The sequence below is a fragment of the Toxorhynchites rutilus genome, chromosome 2 (assembly GCF_029784135.1).
Source record: "Toxorhynchites rutilus septentrionalis strain SRP chromosome 2, ASM2978413v1, whole genome shotgun sequence".
In the NCBI taxonomy this organism is placed as follows: Eukaryota; Metazoa; Arthropoda; class Insecta; order Diptera; family Culicidae; genus Toxorhynchites; species Toxorhynchites rutilus.
Window position 1 is genome coordinate 336545441 of NC_073745.1, and position 17152 is coordinate 336562592.

Here is a 17152-nt window from a genome sequence, read left to right on the forward strand (position 1 = left end):
TATGATGAGATTTATAGATATCGCATCAACCGTTTACACTAGCGTGAACTTCTATAATGAATATATTCATATTTTCGGTGAATTTATTCACCTGAAGTAGAACTGCATCCAACTTTAGTGATTTCTCACCAGTGAGAAATTCACAAGCGTTTACATATGCTGAATTTATTCAAGTTATATATACCTCGAATAAGTGTATCATATTTATTCTCACCCGTTTACACCTGTTTTCACGTGAATAAATCCATCTATAGCTATAGATCTACCTAATGTAAACCCGCCATAAGATTAGACTGTTGTTATGTGCTTCCCGGTTGTAAATAACAGCCTGCTCCTCGTTGTCTGGCACCTCTGCTAGCTGACAGGAGAATCACAAAGGCGTGAGGGTTGTGATACAGTTTTCGGTTCAGGAACAGGAACTGGACAAAGGATATTAACACTTTTACCTAAGATTTAAATTTCAGCAGAGTGGATCAAACAAATATGCTTCGGTCGGACACGCATAGCGCTATTTCACAACACTACTGAGCGTTCAAAAGCGCCCTATGATATGCAATTGCACAGCATGAAAACGTGAGGTACAACCATAATAGCATAACAACCATAACAGAACAACGTACAATCATAATAAGAACATAGCAGCTCTGCTTTTCAGCTTTGCAACGATTTCGTACAACCATGATAGGAACAAGACATCTTTCGATATTGCGATAATTGGCACGTAGGTGTAAAATTGTACCAATTATGGTGATCCAAAAATACACGTTAATTTCGATAAAATCGTATAAATTGGTCGAATCACAACATCAAGAAGGGTGTAATGTATGCGTCTACACTGTATTTACATCAAAACAGCCACTTCAGAGCATAAAAATCTCATTATTTTGACCGCACATTCGTTAGTAAAATGCTAATAGGCAAGCTTCAATGGGACACATTATTTTCAAACTAAATTTTTCAACAAAAAAACAACGTTTCGCATCAAGTGCCAAAATCGACAAAGAATGATGTTTAAAAATCATATGAGAGCCTTTAAAAATAAGATATGTTTTCTCAACTGATAAAAAACTCACTCGTATTATCATAATAGGTACTATTGGGATGATAGATACTTCTACCCTAATAGAAACATCTCTAAAAAAATTTAAAACTGTGGTGGCCGTAAAAATTTTTCTAACTTTTTCTCTGAATTTGAATCGATTAATCGACGTAAATTATTCGTTCGCTTCGATTATCAGTTGCGCAGTATTCGTTCGATTCACAATGGTTATTTGTTGACAGTATTCGATTATTCGATTGATCGAATAATTAGCGGACATCACTAGCATCACAGTGGGCTGGTTTCCTGATTTTGCAACTGTTCAATAGGGTGTTCAAATAGGGCACTTCACTGGCTCTGTGCGGAAGCATATCGCTTTGATATATAGGACCTAATGGGCACCTTACACGATCAACCGGATTGACAATAAGTGTCTTCAATATCGTGACAGCTAGGCTTTCAACATCTGATCTAACCTCAATCAATATTTTTCCACCTTACACGGTCAATATCGCCCTCAACCCGAGACAACGAAAATATCCGCGATGGCTAGTGGCAACATTTGAGTTTGGGATCCAAACTATTCTCTATCAGATTAGAAGGCTAAAAGGCAATTTTCAATTGGTAAAATTTGAATGAAAATATCTACTTGGTATTATTTAATTAGTTGAAGCGCATAGTCCTAACCTTAACATAACCTATTTCCCCTGAATTTTCAGATATTCCTACTAAAATTTATTATTATAATATAACGTCAATTTCAGACATAATTTTTGTATGGGATTTTCTCACCACTCGCAGAAAAAAAGTGATTTGCATTCACATAGAATACTAATTTGATTCGTAAAAGTTAATTTTCATTCATAATTTACACTTTAGAATTCGGTTTTTCTTCTCAAAAATACATCATAATACTCGTTTCACAAATACAGACTGTTCCTTTCAGTTTCAGAGATGCCAGATTCTTTTAGTTTGCGAAAATATATGCAAGTTATTTTATCTGAAAGCAAATGTTTTTATTCCATAAATGAGACTATGACAGTAGAACCCCGATTACCCGCGAGCGGCGAGCCCTGCGGATTATTCGTGACTGCGAGTTCCATAGTAAATCAATAGGCCTTTCCGGAATTTGTTATTGAGTGGTAGGCCAATGCTCTTTTGTTGTGGTCATGGCTTTTACATTATTTAGCCACTGGTGTACACGACCTTATAGATGGATAGTTGATTGATTTCTGTATTTATAGAACATAGTTTTTATGTTGAAACATCTCTTTTCGTGTTTGCATTTTTTTGTCCTTTAATGGGTCAACCGCGATTTTCGTTAATCGCGGTGAGTTTGCCCGACTCCTCCGCGGATAATCGGGATTCTACTGTATCTTGAATTAACACATGATGTTTTTTCATCTGTGATTTTCCCATCTCTTCTCATTCTCCAAATTTTATAGCGGAGTGTGAAGAAATACACAACACGCTCACTAGCGCAAAGAATGACCGAGTTCAACGTCAAAAAATTCCTAAAACGTTGTTAAGTTTCATCCTCTCTCTCACCATCACATTGTCAGTTTACTTTGAAGTTTTGATTTGTATCGTGAAAAGTACCGTATTTTGCTATTCAAAGTATCGGTTTTCCAAACCAAAAGCTTCCATTTATGATTCCTACAATTTCAGTAGTTTATAAATTTTAATTGCAATCGCAAAAAAGACTAACAAAAATTAAATTTGCGCTTGCATATCTGGCAACTGGTTCCCGGAATAAATCGCCACAGAAAACGACTGCAACAGAAACCACCGCTTATAAAATGTGTAGTAGGCTATAAATATTGTGGCGCGGTATTGTATTTCAAAACAAGAATTAACCGGGCAAACGTATCGCCCCAGGCAAACGTAACGCCCCGGGCAGACGTATACCGTCCGACGCTCGCTAGAGCTCGGTCGGACATTGCTAAAGGATCGTATCCTATGTTTCAAACTAACCGGGCAATCAGTGGATCCCAGGTTTGCGTGCGAGACACCGCCGCTTCCGACGGCGGGTCGGCGGTGGACTCGGATTGCGTCATCTTGGCGGCATGGGCCGCCTCGATTCCTTATCCTCGCCAAATGGGGACTTCGTCCCCATTACATTGTCCTCAGAATAAATTTCGAAAAACGAGAACAAGAGAATAAATTTATAATAGAAATGTGAGGCACATGATGTTTTTCCCGCGCCAAATATTTCTAGCCTACTACACTTTTTCTAAGCGGTTGTTTCTGTTGCAGTTGTTTACTGTGGCGATTTATTCCGGTCACCCTGGCAACTCAGTCTGAGAGTGCGTAGGTAAAACGTCAACATCATGCATCCATATGAAATGTCACGATATTGATGCTCGAAAATCAGAAAATCCGGATTTCTGCGTCGTCGGCCATGTTCAGCTGTCATTATGCTCACAAATGTCATCATATTGTCAATAAAGTTGACCGTGTAAGGTCCGTTTAATATTACAAGACACCATCATCGAAATCATCACTCAACATCGAACATTTCGTTTCAACTTCCCGCTTGAACCCACAGCGCTCAATTGTTGATACTTGTAGCGTCAGCGTTGTGTTGGGTAGTGTTCCAGCGCATGTTTCGATGTTATTCCTACTCGCAGCTGTCCAAGCTTTGCCTTTGCTTGTAACGTATTTATGCTCGGGTTCACAGCGAAGCAGCGGGCACCCAATTGAATGTGTTGCTCATCGACCAGTTCTAAACGAAGCTGATTGCCACAGCAACCGACCGAGTGTATACTGAATTGGAACACACCAGAACCAATTGAGTGGTTGCATATAATTGAATGATATACGTACTGACGAACGAAATTTAGAGAAAGAGTTATTTGAAACGAGCTTACAGGTTCGGAAGTTACGTAAAACATGTTCTTTTTCCACTATCATGCTAATTTGACTGTCACATCGCACTATCAGCCAGCCACCACTATTTGCGCTCCCTCAAAATCGACACGAACCTTCATCAACAAAACAACGGCCCATTATTTGTTTTGTTTCTGAGTATTTTTCGAACGACAGTTGTCCTTGGAGCGTATGACGATGACAATAACAGAGAGATACCAACAGCAACAACAAAAACAACAACATCTGTCACAAGTGGAACTCCTTCTGGTTGGTGCCGCGCCACTGTTCGTCCTTTCCGCTGTCCTACACAGCGAGGAAATCTATCGATTTTTCCCTCCGATGCGCCTTATTTCATCCCACGCCAGGTGCCATTTGATTTGCTTTTTCATGCCATTGTTTGTGCATTTGTCCTTACCATTTTTTTTCTGGTGTGTTCCGGTATCTTTCTTTTGCGCCGTGGCTTTCCTCTTATGTTTTGTGTTTTTGGTTCTCTTGCTTTAGCGGAGATTCCAGCCCGCTGGTGAAGTTCAATGTCTTTAGCGTTGTTTGCACTTGAACCGCGAGGTGTGCTGCGCGGAAAGAGGGTTTCAGCAGGTTAGTGTGAGCTGGTGGAGCGAAATTTGTGATGTTTTCAACGGTACGCAGGCAGGCATAGGTATGACCTTGTTGAGCGAATGGTGTTGCGACTTCGTAGTCCCAAATGAATTCGTTCGTTTGTATCGGGATTTTTCCCAATGTTTTCTTGAATGTCGATGTTTTGATGAACTCATTTGCAAAGTAGCTGGGAGGGTGGTAGCTCTGGCAGCGGCCTTCTAGAATTTCAGGCCTGGGAGCTGTCCGAAATCCATCCTCACGTAGGTTTCGTCATCCATCAGCATGTATCCTTCGTACTTAGTCAAAATCGTGTCGTACAACTTTCGAGCGTGACGGCGCCAGTGGTTGTGCGGTTAACGTAACAGCCTCACAATCCGATCGGCCTGGGTTCAATCCCAGCTGGCGTCGTTGAGATTTTCTGAGGCGAAAAATCTCTGGTTACGTCTTCCTTCGGAGGGGAAGTAAAAGAAGTTGGCCCGGCTCATGAGTTGTTGAGTCTGATAGGTGGTAGGAACAGGTGGAGTCGCCTCCCTGATGTCGGAGATTGGCACTGAAGTGGCGGAAATAGGCCGACGAAAAATAAGCGAAGATAAAAAAAAAAAAAACTTTCGAGCGCGTCTTTCATTATTTATTTATTTATTTATTTGTTTGATAGATAGCATAAGATTTTGCATCTTTTAAATTGCTACAGAGCATACGGCTTGTTACTACTGACATAACATAAAAAAATAATAACAATAATACAATTCTCGCGTAACTTTTGAAAAGGTCCAATGTAACATTTTCGTCAACTCGAGAAAAACGAAGTTGAAGACCCGAACATTATTCCGCGAATTGTCTTAAAAGTTATCGATCTTTAACGCTCCTCTCGTCACTAGCGATCAAGAATAGCTCTCCAAAACCAATCGTAGCTGTTGTTCCGTGATTTGAGCTTAAAGTTGAAGCCAAGGAGCGAAAAATGTTACATTGGACGTTTTGACTGCCCGCGTTTGCACATTGGACATATTACGTTGCACGATAAGAATTTGAAACTAACTACTAAACAACAATCCAAAAATCAGCATTTCGTTCTAAAGACAGATTATTATTGTTATCACCCGTTTAATTGAACTGAAATCGATAACAACTACTGTAAGAAACAAAAACTCAAAACGACCGAAGTACGACTTCGTGTTGTTTTGACTGCTTTGTTACTTCGGACGTTTCGGGCATCGGAGGAAAGTGGCGTCCGAAGTAACAGCCGGGTGCTTAAAATCCGAATCTGTACATTGGATATTTTTTGTATCGGCGATAAAAAGATGAAGAAAATAGATACGTGAACGATTGTTTTTGTAATGCATTCAATGATTGAAGACTAATAGCGTGCATCTATTAACTCGATTTGTTTACATTTGTTACATAGGACCTTTTCAAAAGTTACGCGAGAATACATTGCTTCGACAACTCGCAAGCAGATCGGTCGAACCTATATTTGATCCGATACAGGTGTTTTTTTACATCCGTTTCTAGTGTGTATTTTTTCATCTGGTGCGCTGCGAGCGAGTAAAGCTCATAAAAAGTGGTGCGCTATCGAGACAATCCGGCAGCAAGTTACATCATCACACACGCTACACAGCAGCGGGGCAAGTAGAAGTTTATTTTCCTCTTACCTCTTCCATCATTCTGTATAGCTTCTGTGCTCGATTTATACCATTGTTTATCATTGTGTTTATCATATCGGCAAGCGTTGGCATTAGGGGTGTTCATTTCTTACATCACCGTTGAACTTTTTTCATTTTAAAATTACACATAATAACAAAAATTGAAATAAATAAAATTTTCAACAATAACTTATATAGAAATATAATTTCTTTTACTAATTTATATTTTCCAAATTATTATATTCTGTTCATATCGAACAGTTGTCTACTTCTTCGTTTTTATTAATTTGGCAGAGGGCGGGGAGGATCCCCCACCCACGCCAAAGAATATATCAGATAATGAACCTCCTCCTGAAGAGCAGGAGGATGAAACAGAAGATGAGGAGGAAAATTCTGTATACGAAATAGAAAGCTCTGAAGATGAGGAAAAAGACGAGAAGCAGGATTTTCGTCTAAAAGAATACCCTGATGGCGCCAAAGGCCCATTTATCGTATACTTTAGACGAAAATCCAAACCTCTTAACGTCATTCGCATCTCAAAAGAGTTGACACAGAAATTTTCCGAAGTTACCGAGATTACTCGGATGGGGCCAGACAAATTACGAGTTGTCGTCTCCAGCAGAACCCAAGCGAATGAAATAACGCGCTGTGATCTCTTTGCGATCGAGTATCGCGTATACGTACCCTGTTGCAACGTTGAAATAGACGGTGTAATAAACGAAAAGGGTTTGACTCGAAAAGAGATACTCGATGGTGTCGGTCGCTTCAAGAACTCTTCACTTAAAAGTGTGAAGATTCTTGCATGCGATCGACTGAAATCTGTGTCACTTAAAAATGACAAAAGAGTTCTCAATCGGACAAACTCTTTTCGTGTGACATTTGAGGGTTCCGCCCTTCCAAACTACGTTGCAATAGGTGCACTTCGTTTACCTGTTCGGTTGTTTGTACCCCGGGTAATGAAATGCAACAAATGTATGCAACTCGGTCACACGGCCGCCTATTGTTGCAACAAAAAACGTTGCGCAGATTGTGGAGAGAGCCATGATGAGAATCCTTGCCCGAAAGAGCGCAAGTGTCTTCATTGCGGCGGGACTCCTCATGATCTTACTCAATGCCCGGTGTACATACAACGAGGGGAAAAAATCAAGCGTTCCTTAAAAGAACGTTCCAAGCAGACTTATGCAGAAATACTTAAGAGTCCCGTTCCAACGACTCAGGACAATCCCTACTCCATTCTGCAGAACGACGAGCCTGTTACTGACGCTCCCAATGCAGGAAGTTCCGGTACATCGCAGGGTGCCATCAGGAAAAGAAAAATTACTTCTTTTCCATCACTCCCCAGAAAGAAAACCGAAACTTCCCAAGTTGGAATGAAAACTCGAATCGAACGTGCTGAGAATAGACCGAAGCAAGTACCTCCTGGTTTAAGCGGTTCTTCTACGCATCAGGGCTCAGCACTTCCCGGAGCAGCACCCAACACGTCTGCTCCTTTTTCGCGGTCGAGGCAACAGCCACAATCTGGCTTGCTTGCGCTTTCTGACCTGGTGGACAACATTTTAAATGCTTTAAATATAAATGACCCTCTTAAAAGCATAGTATTATGTTTGCTTCCGATTGTGAGAACATTTTTGAGAGAAAAATGTGGTTTTTTGGCAGCGTTCATTTCCTTCGATGCCTAATTCAGGGCAAGAGGTCAAGGATTTGATCACTGTAATACAGTGGAATTGCAGAAGCATCATTCCTAAACTAGATCAGTTTAAATTTTTAGTTCACAGATCTCACTGTGATGTATTTTCTCTCTGTGAAACATGGCTTTCTTCAGCCGATGAACTGAATTTCCACGATTTCAACATTATTCGCCTCGATCGAAATGACTCGTTTGGTGGCGTACTATTGGGGATTAAAAAATGTCACTCCTTCTATAGAGTCACTCTCCCATCGATGACAGGCATTGAAGTTGTTGCTTGCCAGATACAAATCAATGGCAAAGACCTATGCATTGCTTCGATATATATCCCTCCCAGAACTACGGTAGGCCGCCATCAGTTCTTTGATACTATAGAGGCAATGCCGGAGCCGCGGTTAATCTTAGGTGATTTCAACTCCCATGGAACAGCATGGGGATCACTCTACGATGACAACCGTGCCACGTTGATTTATGATCTGTGCGACAACTTCAAATTGACAGTTTTGAATACTGGGGAAGCAACCAGAATAGCCAACCCTCCTGCACGGGCAAGCATGCTAGACATATCTCTATGCTCTTCTTCGTTATCTCTGGATTGCATGTGGAAGGTAATCCAAGATCCCCACGGTAGTGATCACCTACCAATAATTTTATCGATCGCTAATGAATCAAGCTTTCGTGAGTCAGTCAATATTTCGTATGACCTCACGAAGAATATTGACTGGAGAACATTTGCGGAAATTATATCTGAAGCAATTGTTTCAATGCATGAACTTCCTCCACTCGAAGAGTATAACTTTATATCGAGTTTGATTTACGAAAGCGCACTTCAAGCTCAAAAGAAACGTGTACCGGCTACCACTTTCCGACGTCGTCCTCCATCACTTTGGTGGGACAAGGAATGTTCAAAGGTCTACCTTGAAAAATCATCCGCTTTCAAAAAATTCAAGAAAACTGGATTAGTGGAATGGTTTCTAAAGTACCAAGCTCTAGAAGCCAAACTAAAAGGTCTGATTAAAGCAAAAAAGCGTGGATATTGGCGGAAGTTCGTCAATGGTTTGTCAAGGGAGACCGCTATGAGCACTCTTTGGAATACGGCTAGGAAAATGCGTGGCTGGAACCATACAAACGAAAGTGAGGAATACTCTGACCGTTGGATTTTTAACTTTGCAAGGAAGGTTTGCCCCGACACCGCTCCTGCACAATACGTCGTACGCGACATTCCACTTCAAAGCGATTATGAGAATTTTTCGATGGTGGAATTCTCAATTGCCCTTCTCTCATGTAACAATTCAGCTCCGGGGTCGGACAAGATTAAATTCAACTTGTTGAAGAATCTTCCCGACTTGGCAAAATAGCGTTTGCTGAACTTGTTCAACAAGTTTCTGGAGCTGAATATTGTCCCGCATGACTGGAGGGAAGTGAGAGTGATAGCCATACGAAAACCCAACAAGCCGGCTTGCGATCACAACTCGTATAGGCCGATTGCAATGTTATCCTGTATTCGCAAATTGTTAGAGAAAATGATTCTACTTCGTTTGGACAAGTGGGTTGAAGCGAACAATTTGCTGTCAAATACGCAGTTTGGCTTCCGCCGAGGTAAAGGGACGAATGATTGTCTCGCGCTGCTATCTTCTGAAATCCAAATCGCATTTGCTCGCAAAGAACAAATGGCTTCCGTTTTTCTCGATATCAAAGGGGCATTTGATTCAGTTTCCATGGAAATTCTCTCAGAGAAGCTTCATAATCGTAGACTTTCACCAATTCTGAATAATTTCCTGTACAATTTACTGTCAGAAAAGCACATGAATTTCTCTCATGGCAACTCAAAATCTTCTCGTTACAGTTTTATGGGCCTCCCACAAGGCTCCTGCCTAAGCCCCCTCTTGTACAGTTTTTACGTCAATGATATGGATGGATGGTCTAACTAGAGTGTTTGGATGGATATGGATATGGATATGGAATGATATGGATGGATGGTCTAACTAGAGACTGCACGTTGAGACAACTTGCAGACGATGGAGTTATTTCCATCACGGGTACTAATCCCGTCGCTCTGCAAAAGTCGTTGCAAGACACCATGAACAATCTGTTCACGTGGGCCCTCAAGCTGGGTATCGAATTCTCTACGGAGAAAATTGAAATGGTCGTTTTTTCTAGGAAGCACGAACCCGCCCAATTCCAGCTTCACCTATCCGGCAAAACGATCCAACACTCTATGTTTATCAAATACCTGGGTGTATATTTTGATTCTAAGTGTACTTGGGGGAGACACATTGCGTATTTGAAACAGAAATGCCAGCAAAGAATCAATTTTCTCCAAACAATTACCGGAACATGGTGGGGTGCCCATCCAGGAGACCTCATTCAGTTGTACAAAACAACGATATTATCAGTGTTAGAATATGGCAGTTTTTGCTTCCGATCAACTGCCAGGATTCATATTCTCAAGCTGGAGAGGATACAATATCGTTGCTTGCGTATAGCCATGGGGTGTTTGCATTCGACACATACGATGAGTCTCGAAGTTTTGGCAGGAGTACCCCCGCTTACTCTTCGGTTCACAGAATTATCCTACAGATTTCTCATCCGTTGCAAGATCATGAATCCATTGGTGATTGATAACTTCGAAAATCTACTACAACTGACTCCTCAGTCAAGTTTTATGTCTTTATACCATGAGTACCTTACCCACGACGTGCACCCTTCACCAGGCATCTCCAACCAAGTTTGCTTCCCATACTTTTGCAATTCCTCTGTCATTTTTGATCTGTCCATGCGACAAAAAATCAATGGAATACCAGATCACCTACGCTCCAATGTTATTCCGTCGATATTTTCGGAAAAATATGGGAAAGTTGGATCTGATAAAATGTTCTTTACTGACGGTTCATACATAAACGGGTCCACTGGCTTCGGCATCTTCAATGAAAATTCCAGTGCCTCTTTCAAACTCAAAGATCCTTGTTCCGTGTATGTCGCAGAAATGGGTGCGATATACTATGCTCTAGGGATCATTGAAACACTGCCCATCGACCATTATTTTATTTTTTCAGACAGTCTCAGCTCAATAGAGGCAATCCGCTCAATGAAAGTTGATAAACGCTCATCTTATTTCCTAACAAGAATAAGACATCTATTGAGTGTTTTGGTCGAAAAATTATTCAAGATTACCTTAGCATGGGTTCCCTCTCATTGCTCGATTCCGGGGAATGAGAAAGCGGACTCGCTAGCTAAGGTGGGCGCTTTAGAAGGCACACTTTTTGAAAGGCAAATTGCTTATAATGAATTTTTCCACATTCCTCGTCAGTATACGCTCGTAAGTTGGCAGCGCATGTGGAGTGAAGATGAGTTCGGTCGTTGGTTACACACGATTAACCATAAGGTCTCGACGAGTGCATGGTTCAAGGGATTGAATGTAGGTCGTGATTTCATTCGCGTGATATCTCGGCTTATGTCCAATCACTACAACCTAAACGCGCATCTCTATCGCATTGGGCTCGCAGCAAACAATCTTTGTGATTGTGGCGATGGCTACCACGACATCGAGCATGTTGTCTGGTCGTGTATCCGGTTCCATGCTGCTCGCCCTCAGCTCTCTAGAGCACTGAGAGCAAAAGGCAGACAATCGGATATCCCCGTCCGGGATATCTTAGGTAGCCGGGATCCTGATCTTCTGCTTCATCTATACCTGTTCCTCAGAAACGCCGATGTCAACGTTTAATGATGTTTCCTTCGTTGTGTCCCCGTTTCATATCCCTCCTATCCGATCGATAAACTTTTACTTAGTCGCGGCAATACATACACACACTCTTTACAGATGCACGGGCCGAATCATTCAACAAGAGCCAAAGGTTGTACCGATCATGACAACTCTACACGAGCTGATGATTGCGCCGGCTAGTGACCATTCTATACTGGATTCCTCGAGTCGAGAAAGACGCACCACGCTAGATATGGGGTACAGACTAGGGAGCGTTGCTGATTAATGGTCAGCTGCATCCCAATAGGAAGTAGCCCGTGTCGGGCACACGTACAGAGCATCGAAGACTGCAACATACCAATTATGAGAACACTTGTAATACTAACCTCGAGCCAACCGCGAGTAATCGGTTACATATTACTAACATAGTTGTAAGACAAAAATTGTCAAAATATTGGACTCCCGGCCCCGTCAGGCTAACGCCACATGTGCCTTAATAAAAAATATATTTTGGGAAAAAAAAACAATCTACAGGATTTATATTTACGAAGGTAAGCAGCACCCTACAAACTAGTGATGGGCCATATCGTGCTCCACCTCTGAAAATCGATAACCAGCTGAGAAACGCAATCAAAGCTGGTAAAATCAAGAACCACGTTCTACTACAGTTTCAAGATTTTCTCGCGAATCGTTACAACTGTTTGACTCGTGCTTTTACTGACGGCTCTAATGTCGGCAACTCCACCGGTGCTGGAATGATTATGGGTGGGGAAAAATATAACTACTGTTTACCAGGTATTTGCAGTGTTTTCTCCGCCTTGAACGCTCTTCTTCTTCTTGAATGGCGTTAACGTTCCCTGTGGAACTTTTGCCATCTCAACGTATTCATTAACTAGCGTCGTTCATTAATACTTGGTTGAGATTTCTATGCCGAATAACACGCCTTGAATGTACTCTAAAGTGGCAAGCTCTAGAATACGCGTGACCACAGTGCAAGCCGGAAGAATTTTCTTTGACGAAAAATCCCCCAACCATAACGGGAATCGAACCCGAACATCCGGCATGATAGTGTGGGACGCTAACCACTCGGCCACGGGTGCCTTGAACGTTGGTTTGTCAAAAATGTGTGAAGAACAAAACATACTGGTATTGACAGATGCTGCTAGTTGCCTCGATGCTTTACAAGGTGGGCGATCGAAACACCGATGGATCCAATCTGTTGAGAAACTGATCGGAAACCGAAACGTCAAATTCAACTGGATTCCAGGGCATTCTGGTATTCCGGGAAACGAACAAGTAGATTACTTTCTTAGCTATCAGGAACTCAACTTGAAATTCCAATACCAGCTCAAGATGTCACACATGCTATCAAAAGCAACATTTGGCAGGCTTGGAAATTCGAATGGAAACGAAACTACACTCATGCAAATCAAAAACACCTGGAAAATACCCGGATCGCACGTGCGATCACCGCATCTTATCACGAATATGAATAGGGCATACTTGTCCTACTAAACCACAACTGCTAAACCACAACTCTCCACCGATTTTTGTACATGTTGTGGAATACAACTTCCAGTGCAACACATTCTAATTGACTGTAGAGCATTCGCCCAAACACGCAGCGCTTGCGGGATCAACGGAACATTAGCTGACACCCTCAGTGTTTGCCAAATGATCCACTCATTGAAAAAACTATGGATGGGTTATACCTATGATATAACCGCAAGGATGATGTAGGACTGCCGTTGGCTTAGTAATCATTTGTGTTTTTTTCAATTAGCAATAATCGCACCTCGGATGTTCCTCATTGGGTACGATATCGCCGTTGCGCAGAGCTATCTTTCGCATGTATTGATTAAATTATTGATTAAACTAGTGAATGAATGAAACAATTTACGAATTCAATTGCAAACAAATTCTAATTTAGATCAATTCATGCATAATGGTAGTGGTTATCGCAGCAAATAGTTATCAACATTTTGCCTAATCATCTAACGGTATGCTCAAAGGTTCAGTGAGCCAGTGACATGAAGGGATATGCAGTCTTGAATAACCGGGCCAAAGCGTTGCATTTGTACCCGCTTTTGTAGACCGTGTTAGCAAAACCATTTCCGAAGTGTAAAAATGCATGGGAGTATAAAAGTACTGCCGAGATCTGCAATGCCGATTTTCCCAAATTATTGGTTTCGGAATCTGTGTTGGGAAAACACATTCCGGTTTGCAAACAAAGTATAGTAGAGTACAAAAGTACTCGCAGCTTGCATCTCATTTGCAATGCCAATTTCCCCACTCTTCATGGTTTTGAAATCCGTGTTAGGGATACATTCCGATTTGAAGAAACGCAAATGAGTTCAAAATTACCCGTTGATTGCATCTCATTTGCAATGCCAGTTTCCCTAGGCTCCATGGTTTTGAAGTCTGTCTTAGGGAAACATTCCGATTTGCAGAAATGCAAGAGAGTACAAAACTACCCGCTGCTTTTATCTATTTTGCAAGGCCGATTTCCCCAGGCGCCATGGTTTTGAAGTCTGTGTAAGGGAAACATTCCGATTTGCAAAAGCGCAAACGAGTACAAAAGTACCCGTTGATTGCATCTCATTTGCAATGCCAGTTTCCCCAGGCTCAATGGTTCTGAAGTCTGTGATATGGAAACATTCAAATTTGCAGAAATGCAAACGAGTACAAAAGTACCCGCTGCTTGTATCTGTTTTGCAATACCGATTTCCCCTGGCTCCTAAGTGACGAACCAGCCAAATGTGTTGAAAGTCACTATAATACAGATAAAAAAAAATTCCCCTGGCTCCATGGTTTGAAGTCTGTGTTAGGGAAACATCCATCCATTCCAGCGATGGTATCTCGATTATTGCGCAATCATAACTGAGTGGATTTCCGAGCGACACTCGCTTTTATACCGATTGGTCTGGTTTCAATACCCTGTTTTGATAGCAATTTTGAGGCTATTGAAACAAGTTTTTGGATCAAAAAGTAACAAGTATAGAGCGCGTAGACATTTTATCTTTCGAATGAAGTGTTTATCATACCATTTCGTTCAGTTGTTTTGGAGCTATTAACGATCAAAATCTCGGTGTCTGGCGTAACGCTTTCGTTTTCGAAACTTTGAACTTACACCCCATTATAGAAATGAAAGACGTAGTCCTACGTCAAAATCGCTTTCCTTCGTTCAAATATGATCTTTCAGGAAACATTTCCCCCAGCGGTATTTTGTTGTTGTTATGTGTTGCAAATCACGACACAAAAGAGAACGAGATAACTCTGCATCGGCTCGCACTTTATTGCACACCAACATGCAAGCAAAGCTATCATATACGCTTTTGGTCAGAAAGCTTATTTTCTTCTTTGCCTCTAACATATGCATATCGACCTCTCCATGCATCATGAAACAGCAGGATCGGACGGACAACGCAAAGCGAAAGATTCATATTCAGCTAATGTAGCAGATCCTGATTTTTAAGTCTCAGAGAGTGCAAACTATATGATTATTTAGCTCGATAGAGGCTAAGGGAGGGTAGTCAGATTATATTTTCCATTTTTAACGCCGCTATCCCTTGAAATATGTATATTCATATAGACCGCATAGTTTTACTAGCAACACCGCTCCAGTGAGAAGCGAAAACTCTCGCGTTTTATCTCTTTTCCCATTCGCTGCTCTCCGCAAATGGTGACTAAATGATGACGTAATTTTTCTTGTATCATTTATTGCTTTGCACTTTTCTGTGCAGTGGGTTTCGCTATAGTAAAATGTGACGATATATGTGGTTCAAACTTGTATGCAGGCTTCGAAAATGGTATGCGATGTTTGATACAGATCGGATATGCAATCAACAGTCTTCGTTCCTCTCTTAGTTTAGTCACTAAATATTACACAAGTGATTACTGACATTCATACAAGTATCTGAATGATCCACTCATATTTGGTTATATGTTCGTGAGAGTTTACTTGCATGACACATTGAGTATCATTCGATTTTGATCGAAATCCAAACACTGGACATCCTAGCGTACAACCGACAGAAAGAAGAATTAGTTATTGGATTCCTCAAAGATAGCAACTTGTTCAATGAAATTGAACCGAAAACTTTGTTAAGCGTTATGTAATTTTTTTTCAAAGCGACACGGATGCCATAGAGTGGTTAAGTGTCTAATAAATAAAAAACACATTGGATATAAAAGTTCTCTTATTGATTTTAAACTGCATTAACCAAACAATATTGACCATATCTTAATAATTTCCACTAATTTGCTTGAACAAGGTTTTAATAGACGTTTCAATGTCAATAAGTTGAGTCAACATAGAGCTGAAAAAGCCATCATGAAAACGTCACACTGATGGGGAATTGTTAGTGTGGGATACTGTAACATAAGCTAATTTGTTCCTGAGGATCTCGAAATGGTCTACATAAATGGTGTGTCCGGGCATGCGAAGGTGAGTGTTTGTAGTATCCAAGAGTTGATCGGTTTTTCAAATTTAGCGCTGTTAGTACGGAGCTTTGTAGAACCTTAGTTTCATCTGCGATATCCCTTGATTTTTGGTTTCCCATGATTAGTTGAAATGTATGGAGGCTCAGGAAGCTCTCAACGAAGTGTAGCATGTTACCAGCAATCCCCTAGCGGTTCTGCTGTAGCAAGATCACTTCAGACTGTTCGGAAAAGTGGTTTCTTACAAGAAAGAGTCCCTGATCGTTCGTCCTATGCCATCAGATCAGATAAAAAATCACATAGCATCACAACCAACTTGATCTTATGTCACACCATAGAGAAAATGGCGCTTACATCACATCACAGTGGAAATGGCGCTGACGCCACTCCATTTTCAAGCTTTTACGGGATCATTTTTCACATTTCTGTAAAACTTCGCAGTTGTTTGGAAGTGTTTTGTATGCTTTATCGGTCTATAACAAAAAAGTACAATGTCAACTTTCCGAGAAGGGGGTCTTCGTAGCCACTTGCGATCGATCTAATCGATCGATCGATCGTGAGTTCAAACTCAGGGCCCTCAATTGACCATCTTTGTGTTGTTATAGAATAACTACGTCCACGCAACCATCATCAGCTATGGAGATCGATCCACGGTGGAACAAAGATCGATTCATCCATACAACTGCTCTGCTCTGCAAGAAACATCGGGCTGCTGTTCTATAAATAACCCAACAATGATCAATATCAACTGTCTCCGCTGTCCGGTCTACTGAACAATGGAAGAACAGATAGAATACCCTTACGCCTAAATGGCTACTACAGTGTAATTTACCATAATGTAATGGAACAGAAAACCTAAACGCCTAAATGGCTACTACTTCTACTGTGTAATTTACAATTTATAGAAACATAAACATATGTACATGTACACGATAAAAACCCGGCTCTGTTACAGATAAAATGCTAATGAGCCTGATAAATAAATAAATGGGATAAAAAAAAAACTTTCCGAGATTACGGAAGAATACTGCTTAATCGTCTGACATTTGAAAAAAATATTGACGCTTTTAAATTCGATATCTCTACATGATCCGACCAAGTTATTACATTGGTTGAATCAGTTATATCATTGGTGGTTGATCGTTCCCCAAATTAAGATTCATGCTGTACGATATAAT

General features: G+C 41.0%; 1 protein-coding gene and 1 pseudogene across 1 annotated transcript in view; one reads left to right on the forward strand and one right to left on the reverse strand.

The window, feature by feature from the left end:
* The window catches only part of LOC129771733 (hippocampus abundant transcript 1 protein), a 112967-nt gene that overhangs the window by 10682 nt on the left and 85133 nt on the right, over positions 1 to 17152 (forward strand). The window lies entirely within an intron of this gene.
* LOC129772194 (U4 spliceosomal RNA) lies at positions 13294 to 13374 on the reverse strand (annotated as a pseudogene).